This window comes from Culex quinquefasciatus, chromosome 3, assembly GCF_015732765.1.
Source record: "Culex quinquefasciatus strain JHB chromosome 3, VPISU_Cqui_1.0_pri_paternal, whole genome shotgun sequence".
NCBI lineage: Eukaryota > Metazoa > Arthropoda > Insecta > Diptera > Culicidae > Culex > Culex quinquefasciatus.
In genome coordinates, this window is record NC_051863.1 from 62958780 (window position 1) to 62983531 (window position 24752).

General features: G+C 35.3%; 1 protein-coding gene across 1 annotated transcript in view; it reads left to right on the top strand.

Annotated features, from left to right (window-relative positions):
• Positions 1–24752, top strand: part of LOC6048064 — a 381930-nt gene that overhangs the window by 179784 nt on the left and 177394 nt on the right. The window lies entirely within an intron of this gene.

A 24752-nucleotide genomic window follows, 5' to 3' on the forward strand; every position in this document is an offset into this window, starting at 1 on the left:
AAATTTATGTCGAAATTTTGTTACGAGCAGTGAATTTTGCCTCGACCATGCATAAATTCAATTAAAAATACATTTTTTAATGGTTTTGGACTCATCTATCTATTGAAGAATTCGACGAAGTTTTTTTCGCAAGGTTCGCTGTTGTTCCAGCGGTGTTCGGGCAGCCCCCATACAGTTTGAGCAGTTTTAAGTCAAACATTTTCAGAAAAGTGTGGTATTGCAAAGTGTGGCAATTTCGCTAGCAATCATAATGCGTGGTGATCTGTAGTGATTAATTGTGACCGGTATTTTATTTAAACGATTTTTTCTAAAAAGCTGATCGATATTTTGGATAACATGAGTTAAATGTTGCAAAAGTTGAAAATAATGATCAAATGTAATGTAAAGTGTTTAAACATAACTTTTCTTCCTGACTGACCAAAATATTGACGTTAGAATGCTTTTCTCCTGATTGACCAAAATATTGACGTTAAAATTGATTTTTTGGATTTTTTTTTGGAAAAAATCGAATAACTGGTCATTTTTGAAGAAAATTATTGTAATTATGCTGTAATATGACTCTAATGGATTGTTCTATCAATTATACACACATAAGGAGCATTATAAATCAATTAAATCTTATTTAAATCAATTTTTCAAATGAGCTTTTGGGTAAATTTGAGGAAAAAAATATGAAAAATTAACTCAGCCCGTAAGATTTATTTATCATTTGATTCGTTTATGCGATTGCCACACTTCACAATAACGTTAATCGATGTTAAAAAAAAACATTTGAATGAAACAAAAATCAAAAACTGCAAAAAATCTGAATATTTCCAAGCACGCTGTCACTCCGAACATCGTCGCGTAGTGCTTCAACTCGCCACCAGACCAGGATGCGTGCACGTTTCTGTCGAATCACTCAATAGAATAATGAAGATTATGGCAGAAACTATATTAATCAACAGGTGGTAATCGAATAATAGCATCATTGGTGCGCTGGAAGTGGGGACGCGAAGTCGTGATTATTCAGGTTAATTTTTTGTGTGTGCTTTTGTATTGCAATTCGTATGGGGTGAGCGCGTAATTTGTAAAGGCGGTGTAAAAAATATTCGGAGTGAAAAGTGATTTTTTTTTTGTGTGTTTTTGGTCATAAATTGTGTGTGTCTTAATTTATTGTTTTGTGATTTTCAAAGCCCTTCCTATATCATCGTTGATCGGAAGGCACGGCGTCGGGTGGATTGTGTTTACATTTTTCGAGGTTTTATTTATTTGCGGTGAAAAAGCCATTTCTATATAATGATCGAAAGACGCACTGACAATTTGGATCGTCGAGTTAATAGTGGAGCAAAATAACTGTGTGTGAGTGATTGTGTGTGCTAACCAGAAAGACCTTCCCATAGCACCGTTGCTCGAAAGGCTCGCCGACGGGTCTGTTATGGGAGGGCGCCGGTATTGACTAATAAAGTAAGGATCTTCAAAGGTTAAACAGTGAACGGATGGTTGGCTCCCACTGATCATTTTTGATTCATTGTTTAACTTCAGCTGATCTGTCAATAACGGAGTAGCAGCTCATTGGCAGTCAACCATGCTCATGCTCATGCTCAAAACTATATTAATCAACATTTCCAATATCAGTAAATGCTTTTTATATTGTCCAAAAATCAAATTGAAAGTTCAATGAAAATTAGATCAAAACACAGCATTTTAATCATGGCTAAATTTTTTTTGCGTGTTTTAATTTTTGTTTTTTTTTAAAGTAAAACATAAAAACGCGTTGTTCTTGAAACGTCCAAAAGCTACGTCGATATGAAGACTTACCAGTTGAGCACCAACTGAAAGTACAGCAGAAAAATGCAAATTAGTGTGTGGTAGATGACATTACCTTCTAAAACACTAATGTTGAAGATTGTTATATAAATGGGTGTTAATTGTCTCAAATTTTAAAAACATGACAAAAATAGTAGTGTCTCAAATCACGAATGAAATACAATACAAAACCGTAAAAAACTTCAAAATCTTCATTCATCCCGAAAATGTGCTACCAATCATTAGATCGAAACAACCGTTCTACGCGGTAACGCCGTACCCGCGTGCAAGGTACCAATCAGCAATCGAACCCCAAATCGATTTCCACGAGGCACAAAAACAACGGCGCGTGATGCCACAGATTATGACGGAGAAAGACCTCAACACTGCTAGTCCGAGCCAAACCCGCTCATTTCCAAGCCCAATTACGCGGTTTGAGAAGGAAAAATCAACTCTCAAAACACACGTGCTAGATGAAGGGAACGCCGAACACCGTGCCTCACCTGTTGACCCCTCGATTGAACCTCGATGGCTTGGGGGAACACAGTTAGAGAGAGTGTTGAATTGAGTGGGGTCAAACTGTCGGGGTTAGACTGTGGTGGAGAAAGAGCTCCACCCCCACAGCAGCCAACCAAATATGGAGTTCAAAGGTGGTAAACTTAATTTCTGTATTTAGTCTACGAAGTCTACGCGAAAAGAAGTTGCGACCGCCTCGAAAACCTGCTAATTACGGGCGTCTTCTTCGCTCGCCGCACCGCCTAAAGGCTGGCTTCCGGTGTTACCTGATGGTCGCGGTCTTCTATGGATGAGGTTGAGCTGGAGGTTTGGACCAGGACCAGGAAGAAGTGGGTTCGGCTGATGACGCGTTTGTGCTGGCACTGTTGCACTGTTATTGCCGGGTACCGCCTCGGAACACGTGCCCACGAGCAGGTCTAGCGTACGTACGTGGTAATTTTGGGGGCACGCGGCAGCTGCATGAACTAGAGAGTTGGGTCAGGCCTTTCTGGGACGTGTAGAGGTCAGTAACGGATATTCTTCATTAGTTGGCGCGGTTGCTGATTTGGCGATTGCGGCTCTGGTGAGTTGTACTAACTCAAATTTGAAGTCAATTTTCACCAACTGCACCAAAATTTCTCCAGCTACTGTAAATCTTCCCAAAACAAATCAGAACACCATTCTCCGATTACCTGGCCAAGAATGTCACGCGGGTCCTCAGGGGTTCACCTGAGCCCTGACACACGTATCAACATGCGACCCGTCCGTCCGTTCATCGTCGGCGAAAGTAAATCGATACCCGATGCTGCAAAAAAAAAAAAAAAAACCTTGCCATTTTTTGACAAGTTGAGACCCCCCTGCTGGCTTGGCCGTGATTCTGCAACGGTGGTCCCACCCATCGTTAGACCAATCAATTAGTGAGACGACGATTGGGGCGACCTCCAGGAAGGTGTTCCCGCACCTGGTTATGGTTAATATTCATAACTGAGCGCGCGCGCGCGCAAGACCTTGGAGTTGAGGTTACGTCGACTTCTGAACGCAAGATGCCTAATGTAATCAATTTAAATGAGAGCAACTTTTCAAAATAGTCGCTAATGGTCTTTTGGCGACCCTTTTGAGACCTCAACGATGAGTTTAAGGTGGTCAACCTGTTAGGCAAGCGTTCGGTGGTCGCGAGAGGAGACGAGAGTACTTTTCTTCGAATTACTCCACCGCGGAGTTATTACTTTATTTTAATTTCGGAGCAGTCGCGCAGACTGTCAGTGCTTGCGGGAGGTTTTAATGTCAGCCTCATCTGACGGATATCAGACGCATTCCAAGTGAGCTGGACCAACCGTTTTAATTAGTGAGTTTATCTCTTCGAGGGTACTTTCAGCGGCGGCAGCAGCACCCAGAGTGACACACTGGTCGAGAGAGAGTTGAGATGGTTTATGTGCTAACCTGTAACGTGCGCTATAACAGTTATCTTCCAAAAACTTAATTAGATTTTACACTATCGTGTAGAAGCCATATGATTCCGGGTTTTATTGGAGGTTAAGGAAGACCCGTGGCACGTGTGCGTAGCCCAGAGCAGGTTGGGGGAAACGTGGACCTCTTGAGTTTGGAGTAGGTCTTGCGGGATTTGAGATAATTTGGTGGGGGTTCTAAAAGATGTTGCGAATGTGCTTCCAGAGTTGTGTGTTAACTTGGAAATCGACTATTCTTTTTTTTTAATTCGGATGAAACGTGATTCTGCTATTTTTCAGCTCGTCGATTTAGGGCTAAGCTGAGCTAAAACGCAATTTTGTGTAGCTTGCAATGCCTCAAATTTTGACCTTCAATAAACACTAAGAATGTAGTTGCTATCAGATCGTGATATCTTGACACATCCTATAGTTATCTGTACTTTGAGAAAAAGTTTTCTAATCACACCAAAACAATAAAAAAAAATCGGTCAATGATCTGAAAATACAATTTCCTGTCTTGTTTATTATTTTGATCATGTTTATGCTCGTTTAGAAAACATAAATAAAAAATACGAAAATTTATTTTTTTCTCAATTCTATTTTAAAGTGTTATTTAAGGGCGTGCCTTTTATTGTTTATAATTTTTATTGAAAAACCTGAAGAATCGATTTTAAACTGTATAGAATACATTGTCAGGCGTTGGGTTGAACATTTTGTTGGTTGAATCTTATTTCTTTTTAAAATAATTTAACCTAAAAATTTAGTAAAATGGTGAAATTCAAGAGAAACTGATGAAACCAGTTCCTGATATAAAATTGCACATTTTTTACACAAAATCTGTCACCTTTCCCGGTTGTAAAAATACCATATTTGTACTGTGTTTTTGCATTGAGTTTTACATCTTTTTTCACATGAATCAGGAAATTTAACGAATGATTCTAGTGCAAGCAGCAGTGCAGGAAAGTTGGATTTGATTTGTGTTCTATTGTGTTATATTCATGTTTCAAACATGTGTGTCTAATAGGGTGCGTCACAAATGCAAAAAAGTTGAGCTAGATCGGATAGGCGGGCAGAACATCATAGTTGCATATCCCTAGAAGCACTCCTGAAAATTTCAGCCAATTTGGTTGAGAATTCGAGGTGCCCATTCGATTTCAAATTTGTATTGGATTTTGTACCCGTTAGTATGGGGAAAACGGTACTTTTTTACATTTTATTCCCCTAAATATCCAAATTTTATCCAAATAAAAATCTGAGCGAAATATTTATAGATTTTTATATGGGGAACAACTTTGTAGAACATTGCAAAACGATCTGAGTGGTTTAAGCTAAGTTGTTTTTCCAGGGTCAACTACTGCACTAAAGTATAGAGAAGAAAAGCAACTCTCGACAAAATTTTGAGGCTTGGAATTTTGACAGATATGATTTTCATAGAGTATTCGCCTTCTTTTCTCCCCCACAGAAAACTTGGGACAGCTGTCAAACTAGGCCAAAATGTTAAAGTCACTCAAAAAATGAACTTTGAGTGATTTGAGTTCATTTCTGACGTCACGATTTTCTCCCCTTATACACGGAGAAAAAATAGTTCCCAAAATCGTGAACAAGCGTTCATGAAAATGGGAACCTCGAACAAAATGTTCAAATCCCATGGTACGATTTTGAAAAACGTACCATGAAATTTGAACACTTTGTTCGTGGTTCCCATTTTCATGAACACTTGTTCACGATTTTGGTGACTCTTTTTTCTCCGTGTAGTCTTTCTATCTAAACGGTCACTATGATCAGACAAAATAAACAGCCTGACAGATGACGAACTTGTTTTTTTTTTGTTGGCAATTTTTGTGGATTCGGGTTGAAATCGAGGTAAGTGTTGAGGATTTTTCGAAGTAGTTTTGGACATTTTAACAACCAGTTTCTTCCTTTTTAGCCAATGTTGCCATCCGAATGCCAAAACACCAGAATCTGAGGGATCCGTGTGGCGCCAATCTCTGGACTAATCGGACGCAACTAGTGAAAGTTAGTGGCAAGGCGAAGTTCAACAAAATATCCAATACGAATCAGTACCCGAACATGATTCTCAATGGCCAATGTCAAAGAAGCTCACGGGAACGGGCCATGGTGGAACGAAGAGACATAGACTGTGGCTCCATCTGGAGCATTAGTTGTTTAAATTATTTTTCAAATCTTCATGGAGTCATCTTTAAATTAAGTAATAATATGTATTTATCATGAATACAAAGAGACGTCTCTTTGTATTCATAGTAATGCATTCTGCTAAAACGCTCAACCAAACCACAATGTATTTATCGATTCACTATATGATTTCTATTCCTTATCCTTTATCATACTATTTCTCATACAATATATGATCAAATTGCATAAAATAACGATACTTTTGAAAATAGCAATGGAACTATCTGGAGCATTTGTTTTTAAATTATTGATATATTTTTTACGGCTTCCAGGAATTATTTTCAAATAAACTGTCGATATATATACAGCAATTCCCCACGAAAACAGCATGGAAAAAAACAAAAGTGCTCGGATCGGGCTCAAAATTTGTCTGGGGGTTCCCTGGCCGAAATAATTAGACCCGTATTTTTTTGTTTGGCCATTAGGGTGACCTACGCCGTGTTAGAGTGGTCTGAAAAATGGCAATTTTCGTCATTTTTCGCAAAAACCACTTTTTTCGAAAAATCATAACTCCTCGCCATTTTAACCGATTTCAATTGTCTTATACGCAAATGAAGGGTGATAAGTTGGCTTTTCAAAGAAAATTAGTAAGAAGTTTTAAAAATCTAGCCTAACATATGAAAAGGGCGTATGAAACTTTAAAATGCCGTTTTGACGGTGTCTGGACCAAAGAGCCTATGTCTGGAAATATTTTTATCGGATTCCCCGGACATTTTTACATTACATACTAAAAAATGGGAGGAGTTCATTAACAGGATTTCGAGATATGATTTTTTGAAAATAAAATCCGTGTTTTTCGACGCGCCGCGCGCAAAAACTGGAGAATGGCGAAATTGGCAAAAAATCAACTTTTTTCACTAAAACTGCGATAACTTTAAAATTTAAGCGATAACCTATAAATGTTTGGGTACCAAAATTTTCGTAATGAAAAGACGCAACTTATTTCGGCCAGGGAACTCCCAGAAAAATTTTGAGCCCGATCCGAGCACTTTTGTTTTTTTCCATGCTGTTTTCGTGGGGAATTGCTGTATATTTATCTCATCACCATTTGATTTATTTAAATATTCAAATTATTCCTTATCCTATTCTTTTCCATTTATCTTACCATCTCCTTATACCATATGAGCAGTTCTCTAGGATTTCGGTCATTCGATTTTTTTTTGTATTTTTTAATCCGACTGAAACTTTTTTGGTGCCTTCGGTATGCCCAAAGAAGCCATTTTGCATCATTAGTTTGTCCATATAATTTTCCATACAAATTTGGCAGCTGTCCATACAAAAATGATATATGAAAATTCAAAAATCTGTATCTTTTGAAAGAATTTTTTGATCGATTTGGTGTCTTCGGCAAAGTTGTAGGTATGGATACGGACTACACTGGAAAAAAATAATACACGGTAAAAATAATTTGGTGATTTTTTTATTTAACTTTTTATCACTAAAACTTGATTTGCAAAAAAACACTATTTTTATTTTTTTTTATTTTTTGATATGTTTTAGAGGGCATAAAATGCCAACTTTTCAGAAATTTCCAGGTTGTGCAAAAAATCTTTGACCGAGTTATGAATTTTTTAATCAATACTGATTTTTTCAAAAAATCGAAATCTTGGTCGCAAAAATTTTTCAACTTCATTTTTTGATGTAAAATTGAATTTGCAATCAAAAAGTACTGTAGTGAAATTTTGATAAAGTGCACCGTTTTCAAGTTATAGCAATTTTTATGTATCTTTTTTCAAAATAGTCGCAGTTTTTCATTTTTTTAAATTAGTGCACAAGTTTGCCCACTTTTGAAAAAAATATTTTTGAAAAGCTGAGAAAATTCTCTATAATTTGCTTCTTCGGACTTTGTTGATACGACCCTTAGTTGCTGAGATATTGCAATGCAAAGGTTTAAAAACAGGAAAATTGATGTTTTTTAAGTCTCACCCAAACAGCCCACCATTTTTCAATGTCGATATCTCAGCAAGTAATGGTCCGATTTTCAATGTTAAAATATGAAACATTTGTGAAATTTTCCGATCTTTTCGAAAACAATATTTTCAAATTTTTTAAACCAAGACTAACATTTTAAAAGGGCGTAATATTGAATGTTTGGCCTTTTTGAAATGTAAGTCTTGATTTGAAAATTATGAAAATATTGTTTTCGAAAAGATCGGAAAATTTCACAAATGTTTCATATTTTAACATTGAAAATCGGACCATTACTTGCTGAGATATCGACATTGAAAAATTGTGGGCTGTTTGGGTGAGACTTAAAAACATCAATTTTCCTGTTTTTAAACCTTTGCATTGCAATATCTCAGCAACTAAGGGTTGTATCAACAAAGTCCGAAGAAGCAAAATATAAAGAATTTTCTCAGCTTTTCAAAAATATTTTTTTCAAAAGAGGGCAAACTTGTGCACTAATTTTAAAAAATGAAAAACTGCGACTATTTTGAAAAAAGTTACATAAAAATGGCTATAACTTGAAAACGGTGCACTTTATCAAAATTTCACTAAAGTACTTTTTGATTGCAAATTCAATTTTACATCAAAAAATGAAGTTGAAAAATTTTTGCGACCAAAATTTCGATTTTTTGAAAAAATCAGTATTAGCATAGCATAGCATTGGTGTCTACCCGTAGTTGCTACTCTGTTATTGGCCAGGACCTCCAAGAATTGCTCCGTGGACCACAGATGAAGAGTAGGAACCAATCATCACCACTTCGCAACTTTCAAATGTCCCTATCATGCTAGCCAATCACAGCGCCGGCCACGACCAGTGGTAAGACACGGGGGAAGTGGATAGGAATTTTAGTCCGATACTTGAGTGATGAAGACCGCTAAATCAGCTGCGTCTTCGACAAAGTATCACGTGAGGTTTGAGGGTGTTAGTAAGATGGGTGTGAAGCCAGGATTCACCGTGGTAAGTGATGCGGCCGGTCAAATCTATTTATAGTCCTTAATTCTTCGTATGTTCTTGGATTCATTTTTTTTGGAAGCTTTCCAATTCGGTTCACCAAGCTTTTTGTGGTGAATTCTGGTCGTGTTGAAAGTTCAATATTCGCCTAACAATTATGCAACCAGTGTCCTTGAATTCAACTTGCATTCAATATTGCATTTTCCTGTTCTTAAGTTCACACAGATTCCAATCAAGTTTCTTGGATTCTTATAGCATTCTTAATCCTTCTAGTCAACTAAGCCTCGATGGTCTGGTGGTTAGCATTTTTTCTGCTGACCCAAAGGACGGGGGATCGAACCCCGCCGCGAGCTCATAAATTTTTCGTTCATATTCAAGTGTTCAGAATTCCTTTTTTTCCATAATTTCTCGATAGGAGCAGATGGGAATCGAACCCAGAACCTTCCGCTTACAAAGCGAACAGCGTAACCATTCAGCCACGCCTACCCCTATTTTTTGAAAAAATCAGTATTGATTAAAAAATTCATAACTCGGTCAAAGATTTTTTGCACAACCTGGAAATTTCTGAAATGTTGGCGTTTTATGTCCTCTAAAACATATCAAAAAATAAAAAAAATTAAAAATAGTGTTTTTTTGCAAATCAAGTTTTAGTGATCACCAAATTTTTTTTACCGTGTATTATTTTTTTCCAGTGTAGTCCGTATCCATACCTACAACTTTGCCGAAGACACCAAATCGATCAAAAAATTCCTTCAAAAGATACAGATTTTTTAATTTTCATACATCATTTTTGTATGGACAGCTGCCAAATTTGTATGGAAAATTATATGGACAAACTAATGATGCAAAATGGCTTCTTTGGGCATACCGAAGGCACCAAAAAAGTTTCAGTCGGATTAAAAAATACAAAAATTAAAATTGAAGAAAAAAGACCGATTTCGTAGAGAATTGCTCATATGGGTAATTTCGCGCCAAGTGGCACTTCTCTAGAAATTTACTTTTTCTGATCAAGCTCAAATTGGGTGGAGCTATCGAAACATGTACTACTTACTTTCTTTACTTTTACTGCTCGTACAGTCATCCCACATATTCGGAACACCCACAAATTCGGAACACTTTTGTGATAATTTGTCAACAACATGGCAAATGCAGCTTTTCTGTCGACCCTACTATTTTTAGGATCTTTATTTGGACATTCTCTTACAATTTCACTAGTAAAATTAATACTTTTTGAACAAAAAATCTCATTTCAAGACTATTTTATCCAGAGCAGCAAAACACTGCCTCTAAATTGCCTGTTCCATAATTGTGGGATGTTATTGTGCCTCCCACAATTGTGGAACACCTGAATTTAACTGATATTTTCACAAAAAAAGTTATCAAACCATTCATAAAACATAGCTATGCTTGAGTTTCGTTGGTTTCAGAGCCTGAAGTCATTATTTTGTAAAAATTGTGTACTCATGGAGAGAACCAAAGTTTGTTTACATCCGTAAGAAAAAAGTGTTCCGAATTTGTGGATTTCAAGGGTCAAAGTTTTTCTTCAAAAACTTGATATAAAAGTTAAAATTTGCAGTTGTTCGATACATCATAAGAAAGATCGAAAGAAAAGCTTTCAAATGTAGGTAAAAGCGAATCATTAAGTTCAATTATCGATTTGCTATGATTTTTTGAGCATTGGCCGATCTGTAAACCGTTCCGAATATGTGGGATGACTGTACAACCTCCGGGTCATGAGCTGTCTCCAGATGCGTTGCCATTTAACTCGGTTCTAGGCTGCTTCTCTCCAATTCCGACTCGGAACTCCCACACTTTCCAGATCTTCCTCCACTTGGTTTAACCACCGTGCACGTTGCGCCCCCCTCCGCCGCGTTCCCACCGGCTCCGGATTAAACACCAACTTCACCGGATTGATAGTCTGGTTCGGTTGGCGCGCATCCAGCGCGTCCGGCATTCTTGCAACGTGTCCGGCCCACCGGATTCGGCCAGCCTTGGCGACCTTCCGAATACTTGGCTTGCCGTAGAGTTGCGCCAGCTCGTGGTTCATCCTTCTCCTCCATACAGTGTTCTCACGCACGCCGCCAAAGATCGTCCTAAGCACTCGCCGTTCAAAAACTTCAAGCGCTTGCAAGTCCTCTTCGAGCATCGTACACGTCTCGTGCCCGTAGAGAACGACCGGTCTTATCAGCGTTTGTACGCCGCCACTTTGTACGCCGGGAAAGATGACCAGACCGTAGGGTCTTGTGGAGTCCATAGCAGGCACGAGTATCCTGTGATGATGCGCCTCCGAATCGAAACATGTAAGAATCTTGAATTTGAGCCAAATTGGACCATCCCTCCTTTTTTGGCACCGCCTCAAAGTTTGGCGATTTTCGACAATTTTTCAAAAATTCTCTGTATTCATATGGCCATAGTTGAAGATCTGATAACCCTATCAAAATTTATGAGGATTTTACTGTTTCTTGAACATTTTTTGAAGCCGGGTGAAAACATTATCTGGATTAATCATGCGACCTATGAGCAACTCTCTACGAAATCGGCCGATTTCGACCATTTTTATTTTTTGTATTTTTTTATTTGACTTAAACTTTGTGGGGGCCTTCCCTATGACCGAATAAGCTATTTTGTGTCATTGGTTCACCCATACAAGTCTCCATACAATTTTGGCAGCTGTCCATACAAAAATGGTATGTAAATATTCAAACAGCTGTAACTTTTGAGTGAATTTTCTGATCAATTTGGTGTCTTCGGCAAAGTTGTAGGTATTGTTGAGGACTTTTGAGAAAAAAATAGGTACACGGAAATTTTTTTTTGCAGATTTTTTAATCAACTTTTTTTTTACTAAAACTCAATTTCCCAAAATACGTATTTTTTGATTTTCGAGATTTTTTGATATGTTTTAGGGGACAAAAATCCGCAACTTTTGAGCTATAGAGAAACATGGTCAAAAAATCTGCCGCCGAGTTATAATTTTTTGAAAAACTGGTGATTTTTGGAAAAATATAAATTTCATACATAAAATTTTTTTGACCTCATTTTTTTATGCAAAATTGAATTTGCAATCGAAAATTACTTTACAGATTTTTTGATAAAGGGCCCCGTTTTCAAGTTATAGCCACCGAAAGTTTGATTTCAGCGAAATATTTGCAGTTTTTCGATTTTTAAAAATAGTGACCATGAGTGACCATTTCTAAAAATATTTTTTTTGAAAAGTTCAGAAAATTTGCTATAAAATTGTCTAAGAGACATTGAAGATTTGACCTCTGGTTGTTGAGATACAGCGGCTTAAAGAAAAAGAAACACGAAAATTGAAGTTTTCTAAGTCTCACCCAAACAGCCCACCATTTTCTAATGACGATATCTCAGCAATTAATGGTTCAATTTTCAATGTTAATACATGAAACATTCGTGAAATTTTCCGATCTTTTCGAAAAAAATATTTTTTTTACGTATTTTGGGAATTTGAGTTTTTGTGAAAAAAAAGTTAATAAAAAAATCGGGAATTTTTTTTTCCGTGTACCTATTTTTTTCTAAATAGTCCTTAACAATACCTACAACTTTGCCGAAGACACCAAATTGATCAAAAAAATCCTTCAAAAGTTACAGATTTTCGAATATTTACGTACCATTTTTGTATGAACAGCTGCCAAATTTGTATGGAAATTTATATGGACAAACTAATGATGCAAAATGGCTTCTTTGGTCATAGGGAAGGCCCCCACAAAGTTTGAGCCAAATCAAAAAATACAAATAAAATCCATTTCCGGTTTTGGTAGAGAATTGCTCCTATCGTTGATTAGGTAATCGAAATACCTATCCAATGAGCCCTGAATTTTGAAGATTTGACAACCCGTTCTTAAGTAATAGTAGTGAAGGATGGATGATGTCATTTTGGATCAATAATTTTATAAATGTCAGGAAAGTATTAACTACTTAAGCTTGGATTAAGTAACGTTTTATTTTAAAACAATTGAACGCCTTTCTTGAACACCAAATTTCGTCCCCTACTGTTACGGTTATCCAACCTCTCCCCGAAGGATTTTCCCAAATTAAACTTCGCAAAACACCACTCGATCGGCGTTACGCAATTCTTGGAAGGGCAAACCTTAACCTTATGCAGCTCCATTTGGCCGGCCGAATTTCGTCGAGTTTTGGGATGCGCTCCGACTCAAGGTCCAAAATCGGCTTAAGTTACTTCCAAATTATCGAATGACGTGCAAGTCAGCGTGCACATACTTCAAATTTCACTTGATTCTGCCGAGATTTTGCCCGTGATGACACTCTACTTGCGCGCTGAGTGGTCAAATTACAAAGCATGGGAACGGTTGAAAAAATCAGCAACAAGATCACGTGTTTATTGGTTATGGATTTTGGGCTTCTTTTTATGAGGAGAAGTCTTACAAGTGATCGGAGGGTGTAATCGGTTACCGATGGGAAAATATTTTTTTGTCTTTTTCGGGGTGCCAAATTTCGGTAACGGGTTTGACCACCAACGGAGTTTGGCGCACTTTACATGGGTATCGAGTGATAATTTGTTGAACATTTATTTCGAGTCAGAATTTCAGAAATTTTTAGATAATTCCATCGTTAGCTTCCCCGTAGTGGCAACCGTGGCAATTTGCTTACCCCAAAAACATGCCGGCACGGATCGAATCACCACGGTGTTCTCTAAATTCCCCCCTAATAGGTCCATTTTGGACGGCTCGTGAAATCTACCAGCAAGTGGTCCCAAACTTCGCGGCAGCAGCAAGCAATTTTCAAATATAGTCAAATTTGTCTCGCCCTGGCAAATCTTCCCGAGGGGGGCAATTTCCATCAAAACCCATTTTCCACAGGTCGTCCTGGGCGCGTAACCTTGCCCAAGAAGACGCCCAGCCGGTCCAGGAGCTAAATAATTTAATAATAGTTAATACACTCTGGCCAACTGGCAGAGGTGCGTGCGAGTAAGACCTCTAATTTTGAGGAACCTCTCCGAGGCGTAGGGTTAGGTAGGGAAGTACGTAGCTCAAAAATTACGGCCAAAGCGCGAGAAAAGAGGCGCGAAACGGCCACGCCAGCAGGAGTTTGTTGGTCTATTCGGAAGCGTGGAATGGGGTGACTTTATCTGGTTTAACAGTAAAACCAAACATAAAATCGGAAATATCGTCAATTTTTCAACAAAACCCTAAAGTATAGCTAAAATTTTCAAAAAAAAAAATTAGAAAAGGCAAATATTATTAATTGAAAAGGGTCTTCAAAATGTACCCTTAAGACTACAAATTGTAATTAGTTCACCGTTAGTTAGTTCACCGGTGATCCCCATTCTGTCCACGAGTAGGTCAAAATAACGCCAATTTGGGCAAGATCATTTCTGCCAAGTCACGTTGAAAGTACCTACCCAGAGTACCTACTATCCCGCCCAACGGAACCAAACTTCATGAATGAAATACCCCTTCATCTTAAGCCGTCGACGACTTTCGCCCCAAAATCACGCCATCTTTCGGCACGACGGCGAACCTTACTTCGAAATTAGCAGCTCGATCGGCCTGCCGCCAAAGCAAATAGACCCCCAAATTTTGTACTGGAAAAAAATCACCTAAAAAAAACAAACCTCCAGCCATTACTATAATTTGCATGCCACCACACGTCGCTACTAGTCGGACCCGCTAATTAGACCGTGATTGCGGGCCCTCGCGCGGAGATTTTCACGCCAGCCGGTGAAACATCGATACCCGCGTGACCCCCTCCCCGGGGGGGGGGCGCACTTTTGAGGCCCGAGCCGCCGCCGAAAGAGGGCGCTAATAATGGTTATGTAATTTTATTCCCTTGCGCGCGCCCTCCCCCCTAAAATGATTAATAACAGTGAACCGTGGAATTAGAAGTGGGCTTCTTCTTTGAACCCTTCCGAAAAGCTGGAGGACCTCCGAAAGGTACCGAGGAAAGAGAGGTCTTGGAAAGCGTAATTTGGTTAGGCGTAGCAAGGGACTGGTTTGATTAGGAGGAACTTGACGAGAGGTGCATCAAACTGTAGTTGGGAGGAGGTTTGAAATTTGGGATCAAAATTCGTACTGGGGTCATCCGTAAAAAGTTGTATTTTGATTTTTTTGAAAGGATTCGTCCTAGAAGGTTTAAATAGTAAATTTTTCATTGATTAAAATTTTTATTATTGCAATTTATTATTGCTTAAGCTGAAGCAACATTTGAAAAGGATACATAAGCAGTTTGACAGTTGCAACCATTTTCAATTTCATAAAAAAACGATTTTTTGACAGTTTTATGTACAGTTCTTTGTCATATTGGTCATGTGTAACATAACCACCTACACCTTTTGTATTTTTTCCCTCGTAACTTTCCAATTATTAGACCAAAAGACATTCTTCTGGTTGCATTTTATAAGAAATTGTCCAAGGAATTCATAAAAAATAAAATACTAACTTGCTATTTATGTTTTAAAACGTGGTTTTGATCCATTCTCTAATTTTGTATTTTCTAGTTTATAAAAAAAAATCCAGGAAATCGGCAAAAAGAGGGCAGTGCCAAAAATCGAGCGATGGTTCAATCGGCACCAAACTTGGTATTTCGGTTAACTATCGATAGATGAATGTTCCCTCCAAGTTTGGTTCAAACCGATAAAGGTCGTGTTCAAAAGTGTACTCAGTTGACTTGGATTGACCCATACATTATATCAATAACAATATATCCATGCCTCTGTGCTAACTTATACTAAGCTTGCTGGTTTTCCTATCTAGTTAGCATAAGAAAGCACAGAGGCATCGATATGTCTAAAATGAGACAGAAACATAAACTCGCGAACGTCACGAGCCATACCAATGTCAAAGATGGATGAAAAACGATTGAAAACTCAGAGGATACCGGAGAAGGCAATTCGGGGCTATTTTTATTTTTCGATAGAAGTGCCGATAACTTCCCTTTTCAGCATTCCCATAAGTGCTGAAACGAGATTGCGAGATAAAATTTTCATGTCTTCGGCTCATTTGGATTTGCGTGCTCACCAAACTTTTAAAAAGGAAAAAATCGCAAGAATATTCCTAAAAGTCAGGATATTGAAACACCCTAATTATAAACCACAATAATTTACAAGTAGCTTTTTTCTATATATGAACTTCAAAACTGCAAAAAAAAGAACCTTATTTTTCACTAAATTTTGCGATCTCCAGAAAAAAATGCAAAAAACTGTTTGAAATAAATATTATATACATATAAATTCAGATTTTGCCAACAATGTATGTTGTAAATTTTATGAAAAAAGTACAAAAGGAAAAGAAAAAAGAAAAACGTAGAAGGAAAAAAGAAACCAGAAAAGAAAAATAAAAGTAAAAAAAACTTAAAAGAAAAGAAAAATAAATTAAAATGAAAAAACGTTACTTAATCCACCTTTAGGTGGTTGGTGCCTTCCTCATATTCTTAAAGTCAATACATTCAGTAAAAATAGCAACATTGTTTAACAAATAAACTTTATTATCAATTTCTTTTGATAGGGTTCGCAGACCTTCAATATTCCTGGCTCATCGGCAAGGTCTGATAAATAACCTATCCAACGATAGTTCACATGGAAGATTCAGACAATATTTTTATCACAATATCTGAAATCCGGCCTCCAAAAAAATGTATAAATAACACTTAAGTGCTAATAATTTTTGATAGGGTTGTCAGATCCTCGATGTTTTAGGCTCATTTGAAAGGTCTTTCGATTATATAACTAACGACAAGTCGCATGATGGACCCGGAAATTATTTTTATTGAAATATCTGAGGTCCGACCTCCAAAAAGTGTATAAATAACACTTAAGTGCTAATAACTTTTGATAGGGTTGTCAGATCCTCGATGTTATAGGCTCATTTGAAAGGTCTTTCGATTATCTAACTAACGACAGGTCGCATGATGGACCCGGAAATCATTTTCATTGACATATCTGAGATCCGGCCTCCAAAAAGTGTAAAAATAACACTTAAGTGCCAATAACTTTTGATAAGGTTGTCAGATCTTAAATGTTTTGGGCTCATTGGAAAGGTCTTTTTAATACCTTTCTGAAAATGTATAACATGATAGGTTTTCTTGCAAAAACCACCCTTTTTACAATCTTCCGGACATACGCCAAAATCGTTTTTTTAGCATAACTTTTGAAGTACTTTACTAAACTTGCTGATTTTAAATAGAGACCTATGGGACCCCAAGACAGATCGAATGAGACTAATATGGTCAAAATCCGTTCATCCAGTCCGGAGATAATCGAGTGACAATTTTTTGTCCACCCACCTACACACATCCACACAGACATTTGCTCAGAACATGATTTTTCGAGTGATTTTATAGCCTTTCCTCAATAAGGTGAGGAAGGCAAAAAGGAAAATGAACAAAAAAGAAAAAAAAGAACAAAAAAGAAAAAAAAGAACAAAAAAAGAAAAAAAAGACCAAAAAGAAAAAAGAAAAAAGAAAAAAAGAAAAAAGAATGCATTTAAATTAATTGAACTAATTGCACTTAAATTTTCATTTAAAATGTTGAAGGTTTTTGAAAAAGAAATTATTGCCTTCTGATTTTTCGGGCCAGCTTTGAAAAGGGGGGGGGGACAAAAACTTTTAATAAAATTTGTACCAGCGTAAAAAGAGAAAAAAAAGACTAAAAAGAAAAAAAGAAAAAAAGAGAAAAAACAAAGAAAGAAAAGAAACAAAAGGAAAAAGAAAAAGAAAAGAGAAAAAAGAAAAAAATAAGGAAAAAACGAAAACAAGAGAAAAACTAAGACCCTTGCTAATATTTTTCAAAGTTTTTGTCCCTCAGTTTTGTTCTGTTCTGTTCTGTGGTCGAGGGGAACAAAAATAAAAATAAATATAATAATTGAAATTATTTTTTTGCATCGGAAAATTCATTAAAACAAAACATATTTATTTAACATAAGCTGAAAATGATTCTAAACGCAGGGGAATCAGGGTGACAAGAAAAAAAAATCGGAAAATCGCAAGAGATACCCGCTGGCTCCATTCTTCAGGTAAAAATAAGTAACTATGCCAATTTCGAGCCAAATCTGTTAAGGTTTAAGGGAATAACGAAAAAAAGCAGAAAGAAAAAAAAAGAACAATGAAAACAGAAAAAAGAAAAAAAGCGGAAAGAAAAAGAAAACAGAAAGAAAAAGGAAAAAAGCAAAAAGAAAAAGAAAAAAAGAAAAAGAAAAAGAAAAAGAAAAAGAAAAAGAAAAAGAAAAAGAAAAAGAAAAAGAAAAAGAAAAAGAAAAAGAAAAAGAAAAAGAAAAAGAAAAAGAAAAAGAAAAAGAAAAAGAAAAAGAAAAAGAAAAAGAAAAAGAAAAAGAAAAAGAAAAAGAAGAAAGAAAAAAGAAAAAGAAAAAGAAAAAAAGAAAAAGAAAAAGAAAAAGAAAAAGAAAAAAGAAAAAAGAAAAAGAAAAAAAGAAAAAGGAAAAGAAAACAGAAAACAGAAAAAGAAAAAGAAAACAGAAAAAGAAAAACGAAAAAGAAAAACAAGAAAAAGTAAAAAAAAAAAAATGAAAAGAAAAAGAAAAAAGATACAAGAAAAAGAAAATAGAAGAAAGAAAAAGAAAAAAGAAAAAAGAAAAAGAAAAAGGAAAAAAGGAAAAAGGAAAAAGAAAAAAAGAAAAAAGAAAAAAGAAAAAAGGATAAAAAAAGATAACAGAAAAAAACAGAAAGGAAAATAGAAACGAAAAGAAAAAAAATAAACTTAAAAAAAAGAAAAAAAAATATAAGGCTTCATCCAAAAAGTTATAGCATGCAATGTCACACTTACTCAGACCCCCCCCCCCCTTCCCCCCTAGAGCGTGACATACTTTATGGATGACGCCTTAGAAAAAAAAAGAAACAAAAGGGAAAAGAATTAGGAATAGGAAAAAAGAAAAAAAAAGAAGCGAAAACAAGAGAATGAAAAGAATAAGACCGATGCAAATATTTTTCAAAGTTTTTTTTCATCAAAAGTGACCCTTATCCTTCAACCGATTTCGCTCAAAATTTTCACAGTTGCTTATTTTTGCCTAAGAAATCGAACCAGGGCGTATCCCTGTTGTCGATTTCATTTATTATCACCCTACTGTGCAGTCATTTTGGTAATTCTTTGTAGGTTATTCTTTGTAGGTAAGATCGAATAAGTAGTTAAACATATTCAGAATCCTGCTAAACGTATTGATTTTTCCTAAAGCTGTTACAAATATTTTCCAAAGTTTATATCGCTTTTTTTCAAGGTTGGCCCGAAAATCAGAGAGCAAAACATAACAAACATCAAAACTTTAATGAAAATGTCATCAATTCAAATCAATTAAACTTGCGTTAATAATAATTATTCTTAAACATGTATGGGATTTGCTTTAAATTGAACAGTTCCGCAAAAAGTGATTGTAAGTATTGGAAATATAATTGGGTCATTTCAAATGAACCATAAACATTAAAGTGAAAAATGTCAATAAACTTTCAAAATTTCTTAGAAGTTTTGACTATGGTGAGATCTAAACTCATATTAAAATATGTGCTTTAGGTGAAAATTAAGCTTGAACAATCATATGCGCAACATATTATACAAAAAAAAGTTTACCACGCTCAGAGGTAAAGTTATAATCCTCCAAAATTCCAAAAAGAAACATCTCACTCAAACACTCATGTCTTCGCTCGCTCGTTACACCTCGTTAATTTGACCACTTTTGGCTTCTGTACTTCAAGATTCGACCACCAGCTTACGATAATTGTTTTGCGATAAAACAAACACGATTCCCGGCCGATCTTATCGAGGTTCCAACTGTCATCAGCTGCCGAAACCAAAACGAAGATCGATCGTCACACAACAGCATACCGAGTCAAATTACTCTCATCCTCTCTCCCCGACCCCCTCACCTTCTTTTTGCTCGCAAATGAATCGATCACAAGTGAGTGAGAGCGAGAGAGCGCGGTTCGTTAGTTGAGGAATCATTTCGCGCAAAACTTCAGCAAAACGATTTTGCCGCCGGGCCACGTGCATTTGATGCCGTTTAGTGCGTGTCTTTTTGCACTTTTTTTGGGTGTTTTTTTGAATGACGCGAAAGCAACTCTGTTTTCTCGCTTGCGGCTAGTAATGAGTTTAATTCCACGGTTTGATGAATTAATTTAGAATGCGAGAACTTTTGGGCAAAGAGGAGGGCCAGCTGCGAAAAGGGTTTTGCTGACAAGGTACTTGCCAAGCCTAGCGATTGTCGAGTTGAGGAGTCGATTTCTGGACAAGGTAATGACACCATTGTCCGGCAACTGTAATGGGTGCCATTAGAACGAACATGGTTCCAATTAGAGTGGTACGGTTTGGAGTGCGGAATGAAACTGATGGTGTGTCTGTTTTGGGAAAGTTTAATCAAATCATTTGAAAGCTATAAGAGCATTTTATGTTTAAGAAACAGCTGTCCGATGAATAATTTAAATCAATAGAATTGTTTTTCAGCTCTTGGATAATATTTTTTGTAGCAATGCGATGTCATATTTTCATTTAGAACAAAAAATTTCATTTTAAAATTTCGTGTTTTTTTGTAATTTTACTGGGTTTTTAAGATCATTGATCATTGCCGTTCACGATCACCAGCGACTGACCCGAACGACGAAACAAAGAAAAACAAAATAGTAACTTTTTCAAAACTTTTATTCATAAAATCACGATAACACGTAATAATAAAAGCCCCTAATGTTTAAATATAATTTTTCTTGTAATTGTCTGCTCTACAACTTTGTAGAACATTGTTACACTCTTAAAAAATAACCCTGCAAAGTTAGAAAAAAACACGAAATTTTAAAATTAAATTTTTTGTTTTAAATAAAAAAATGACCCTTTTGGGTTATTTCAGAGTTATTACTTAAAATTTCACATAAAATGACGTGGTCTAAATTATTGTACAGTTGAGTTACGAAAAATGGCAGTATATTTTTAACTATTTGTGATATTTTTCCAGATGAAATATTTTTTTCGGAATTCTGAGTACGCCATCAAATCGGGCGTCTAATTTTACATAAAAGTCCCTTTGACACCAAATTTCCATCTCTAGACCATTTAAGGCTTCAAATGATTGAAAAACACCTCTTTTTTCGCATGTTCAAAAATGGAAGGGGTCGTACAGCCCCTCCGTCACGAGATATCAAAAAACGGACCTCGGATTCGTGATCAGGGACAAAAGTTACCCCTTAGGACAAAGTTTCACGCAAATCGAAGAGGGGTCGGGGCAACTGCTGTGTGAGTTGGCGGAGAATTACCCATTTATGATTTATGATTTATGATTTATGATTTATGATTCATGATTCATGATTTATCATTTATGATTTATGATTTATGATTTATGATTTATGATTTATGATTTATGATTTATGATTTATGATTTATGATTTATGATTTATGATTTATGATTTATGATTTATGATTTATGATTTATGATTTATGATTTATGATTTATGATTTATGATTTATGATTTATGATTTATGATTTATGATTTATGATTTATGATTTATGATTTATGATTTATGATTTATGATTTATGATTTATGATTTATGATTTATGATTTATGATTTATGATTTATGATTTATGATTTATGATTTATGATTTATGATTTATGATTTATGATTTATGATTTATGATTTATGATTTATGATTTATGATTTATGATTTATGATTTATGATTTATGATTTATGATTTATGATTTATGATTTATGATTTATGATTTATGATTTATGATTTATGATTTATGATTTATGATTTATGATTTATGATTTATGATTTATGATTTATGATTTATGATTTATGATTTATGATTTATGATTTATGATTTATGATTTATGATTTATGATTTATGATTTATGATTTATGATTTATGATTTATGATTTATGATTTATGATTTATGATTTATGATTCATGATTTATGATTTATGATTTATGATTTATGATTTATGATTTATGATTTATGATTTATGATTTATGATTTATGATTTATGATTTATGATTTATGATTTATGATTTATGATTTATGATTTATGATTTATGATTTATGATTTATGATTTATGATTTATGATTTATGATTTATGATTTATGATTTATAATTTATGATTTATGATTTATGATTTATGATTTATGATTTATGATTTATGATTTATGATTTATGATTTATGATTTATGATTTATGATTTATGATTTATATGATTTATGATTTATGATTTATGATTTATGATTTATGATTTATGATTTATGATTTATGATTTATGATTTATGATTTATGATTTATGATTTATGATTTATGATTTATGATTTATGATTTATGATTTATGATTTATGATTTATGATTTATGATTTATGATTTATGATTTATGATTTATGATTTATGATTTATGATTTATGATTTATGATTTATGATTTATGATTTATGATTTATGATTTATGATTTATGATTTATGATTTATGATTTATGATTTATGATTTATGATTTATGATTTATGATTTATGATTTATGATTTATGATTTATGATTTATGATTTATGATTTATGATTTATGATTTATGATTTATGATTTATGATTTATGATTTATGATTCATGTAGCTACACCAAGCTTAACCGCTGCATAAGTACTTTATTTATTGCCGTACTTTCTCCAGAAATTACGTAAATGCCCGAACCAAAACATATTATGCTCATTTGTATCATCATCATAAATTTTCCATAATTAAACAACTAGGCAGCAAGTGTTGCTTCTTCGCATCATTCAGTTTGTTTTCCGTGAGAAACACCAACGATTCAAGCGTTTTGGGCCACACAACGTAGTTCCGTGTCCGTCCAAATCAATTGGCCAATACTCATTAGACCATACTCTGTGGACACAGTCGTCATCCATTCCGTAAAGACCTCATTTATTGGTCCGGCCAAACGCAAAACGTTCAATTGCTCACACGAAGATGAGTTTGTAGGAACAAAAAAAAAACAAGCGAAACCTCCAAGTAATTACTCAAACGTCTTGGCGCGAACATTACCGGCCAATTTTACCTTTTGCGCCCCAAAACGTTGCGTTGAAATATGATGATTGGGAGGGGAAATTACCTTCGATGGCAAATTTATCACCATGCCAAATTAATTGCCCCCCTCTCTCCACCTCCAAAACTTGACCATGATTGATCAATTCGACCGGTCGAGGTATGACGCGAAAGTTAGGGCCTTTCTTGGGCAAAGATAGATTTCAACCCATTTGTGAACGACTTGGGGGGAGGCAAGCCACGAACCTAACCTAGAACAGTTAGAGACTGCACGAGTGAGTACTTTCGGCCAAAGAGAGTGTACTTGACCGTTTGTTAAGGGGAAACCTGCAAATTTCGAGTCTGGAGCCACGAGTCTTGGCTCCAGAAGAAGAAAAAAACGCGAGACTCTCGACTCTTAAAAAGTGTTTCAAATTTTCAATTATCCACGCACGCGTTAATGATCGGACGGCACGCGGTGGGATTTTGGTTATTGGTATTATTAGCCGAAAAATATGGGCACTTCTAGAGGCTCCTCTCATGTGAAGAAGAACCGCTGCTGCGCTGACTGGATTGGGCTGGTCGGTTGGTTAGCTCAATTGACCCGGGGTGGCGCACGGTCGCGAACGTGGCCACGGCGGCGGCGGAACGGCACCAGCTGAGATGAGCCAATCTGCAGAGCTGGAGTTGAGGGTATCGGCGATAATTGGTGCTCTTAACGTGTGCGGTAAATTAAGGTTTGGAGGTTTCTGGAGTGTCTAGCAATTTGGGGATGGGAATTAGAGCTTGTGCTGGGTAATGTTTAAAAAGTTAAAATTCTACAAAGAAAATACAAAAATACAAAAATACAAAAATACAAAAATACAAAAATACAAAAATACAAAAATACAAAAATACAAAAATACAAAAATACAAAAATACAAAAATACAAAAATACAAAAATACAAAAATACAAAAATACAAAAATACAAAAATACAAAAATACAAAATACAAAAATACAAAAATACAAAAATACAAAATACAAAAAAAAATACAAAAATACAAAATACAAAAATACAAAAATACAAAAATACAAAAATACAAAAATACAAAAATACAAAAATACAAAAATACAAAAATACAAAAATACAAAAATACAAAAATACAAAAATACAAAAATACAAAAATACAAAAATACAAAAATACAAAAATACAAAAATACAAAAATACAAAAATACAAAAATACAAAAATACAAAAATACAAAAATACAAAATGTTGTTTGTTGTTTGTTGTTTGTTGTTTGTTGTTTGTTGTTTGTTGTTTGTTGTTTGTTGTTTGTTGTTTGTTGTTTGTCGTTTGTTGTTTGTTTTTTGTTGTTTGTTGTTTTTTTTTAAGAATTGTTTTGAATCATTCTTTTTGGTTTGAAAAACTCATAATAATATTACTGTTTTTATTTTTTTTTTAAATTATTAAAATTGTTGTTTACGTCCAGAACAACTTCAATCAATTTTGACGACGAGTACGCAAAACTCAAAATTGTCAACTGAGCTAAACAGAATGCAAAAGAGAATTGAAACACACAAATCGAATCCAAATTACAACCCATACCAAACATCTTGTTGTCCGTTCGATTCCAGCGGAAAAACACGCCCGGTAGCAATCTAATGATCGATTAATTCGCTGTTTGGCCAATATTTACCAGGTAGTCGTTTTCAATATGACTTAAATTGCTGGTCTCCGAACGAGAAGTGCAGAGGACCAGGAGTACCTGTGATGGCCATTAGGGCCGGCCCCTACCACGGAACCATCGCCGCCAAAGATGCACCCGAACCTGCCATGCACAGTTATGAAGGGCCGGCGCGTAACGCAAGCTGCTTCTCTTGTTAGAAGCCTTTTTGCGTTGAACTTTTTTTTTGCGCTGATCGCCACACGCGTATTACGCGTTCCGCAAGATTCAGGTGTTTGATTTTTTATACAGATTTTTTTTTTTT